Here is a 2,748-nt window from a genome sequence, read left to right as displayed (position 1 = left end):
AGATTGTATAGCAGAAAAATCGACCAAAAGAAATGTTTTAAGCTGTCATCGGTTCGCGGCTTATCTCGAAATTTTTTTGAGACTTAAACCAATGTCACTGGTCACACTTGTCAGGGGTGTATATCAGTGTATGAGACTATACCTCCCCCCATAATCAATTGTTTAAATATAAAAAATGTAAGGCCAATCTGATATTTAAGATATAAATAAAAAAAAGTGTAGGCAATTTGATCAAGATTTGGCTAAACTCTCATATTTTTCCCTAATTAAGAGTATCCACTTCATAGAGGTTGAGTGTACCCAAGGTGGGCTCTTGTCTTGAACCCACAGAGCTAATTTTACATCATAAATAATTATGTACCTAAGCCGGTTTCCAACCTGGATCTGGATGATATGAGTACTGCGACTTGATCAGAGGCCTACACCTTGGCATAAAATGGAAAAACAGTTTCATTGATGCATCTACAACGATCGATTTCTCACAAGGTGATCCTATGTTAATTTCCTGCCTTACTAATGAATCTTAATTAATCTCAGTTACAAGTGTTGATACTTCTTTCCACCAGCGCCACAAGTAAATGCGGCTCATTCTTTGACTAAGTACTTCTCTCCAACTGATCCGAATTTGCGCTGTATATTTCTCATTGCGAATCGGTGAGAGTATCTGAAATATAAATGATCCTAGTTGTGAGTTACTACCAGAAGGTATTTTTTGAATTTGAATTTAATAATATTTTTCTGAAAGGTTATTTAAAGAGGAGCTTTTTAAATCATTTTTATTTCAGTGGTCAATATCTTTACCATTTTGCTTTTATATACCTTTATCAACTTAACCTTTAACGTAGAGTAAATTTGCTACAGTTTTTTGCTCTAATATAACTCATTACATTGAATGTTTTCCGAGATTCAGTTTTTCAAACAATAGTATTTGTATCCAAAAAGGAGGAACAACATATTTTCGCAGTTATCATAAAAACTACTATACATTTGAAAATAATCAATGTAAAATACTTTATAGTGCATTAAACGAGCTTTAAATTGAGCAACTTGGAACTCATTACGTTAATTAATCATATTGATATTTATCACCTCAACGCACCATATTTTCAAGATTTAGATATAATGCGGTATATATTTCAAGTTAAGGCATATCTTGAGAAAAGTTTGATATCTCAGGAACTGTTTGATGTATAGCCTATTAGGGCTTGACTTAAAGCTTCGTAAAGTACTTTATATTGACCTTCTCCGTAAGAACAGTTTCAATATTTGCCGAAATGAATTCTCAATAAATTGATTTCACGTTGCTTGTGAAAAGACATTAGTGTTTTCAAAAACTGTGCCACGGGAAATATTGTACATAAAGAGTAGATTATAATAATCTTGACCTAGTAATAGTAGTTTTCACGATATTTGCCTAAATATGTTCACAAAATTATGATTTTTCCTTATTTAGAAAATAAATATTGGCTTAAAAAAAATAAATAAATTAAAATGTGGCGTGTTATTGAATACAAAATTCCATGGGCTCAAATTGATGTTAATCAAATCTGCTATAAATTAGTTTATAACAGCATTTCAGCTACCCATAATAAACTTCTTTTTTTTTTATTTATTGATAGATATAACAATATGCCACACAGTTGTGGGCAATAGGTCATAATGATGAACGATCACATTCACACTTAGAGAAAATAAATGAATAAAAAACCAATCTCTCTTAAAATATATATACAAACAGAAGAATAAACAAAATGAACATAATCAAACTATGTGTATGAAAAAAATAAATAAATCAAATAACATAATGATAAAATAATATAATATCTTGTCAAATTTACACTCTTATATACAATATTTACACAATCGACCTGAGGATCCCTGAGCCCACTCTATCCCCATGTGTGAGGGGTAGAGCAGAGCGCATAAGATCCCAGCGCATCCCTCTCGCCGCATCAGTGGTAGTGAGCCAGTGGAGGCTGAGCAAGTGCGCTAATAAATTATGAACTCTTGATCATAAACCTAAAAATATAAAGTGGCTATATTAGGTCAACGCACCACCAGGGGATGGTAAACTTTTTATCATCATGTGTTTCATGAATTTTTACTTAAGCATCTGTTGACAGAAATTAGTTTAAACTTACTTTGAGCTAAATTATAAGCTATATTAATGATACAAAAATATCTCGTTTGGTGATATTGTTAAATTGAAGAACCTCAAATTATAAATGTTTTCTCTCTTCACCCTTTAGATATTTCAATAGTTTGGTAGTCATGAAATGCCAGATAAGAAGAATTAAATACTAATCTCATCCAACATGGGAGCCAGGGCCATTGATCAAAGGAATAATAAAGCCTTCTGTCTCCTCCCCCATCCATCAAACTGTTGAGGATAAAAAATATTTTATCAATGGTCAGCGGCCTCTGGGGCAATCTCCAGGCAGCTGTTCCCGGCTATGGAAGATGGAGTGTCGCCAAGGGTTAAATGACTTTTTTGAAAATTATTATTTCCGTTGTTTGTTTGTTTCCTAAATTTTATCAATTGCAATGGCTCATATCACATAATGAAATTAAATCTCAAATTGGGAATTTAGTCGATTAAAAATTTTTAAATTTGTTTCCATCATGTTGTTGTTGTTGTTGTTGATTTTTTTCTTAAAGGCGTAAAACCCTCTGGTCATCAACGCCTATGGGATGATAAAAGTAAAAAAAAAAATAAAAAAAAAATAAAAAATAGAATAAAATAAAATA

Source organism: Halyomorpha halys, unplaced genomic scaffold (genome assembly GCF_000696795.3).
Source record: "Halyomorpha halys isolate HHAL.00 unplaced genomic scaffold, Hhal_1.1 Scaffold320.1, whole genome shotgun sequence".
NCBI classification, from domain to species: domain Eukaryota; kingdom Metazoa; phylum Arthropoda; class Insecta; order Hemiptera; family Pentatomidae; genus Halyomorpha; species Halyomorpha halys.
Note: the sequence above shows the minus strand (reverse complement) of the source record.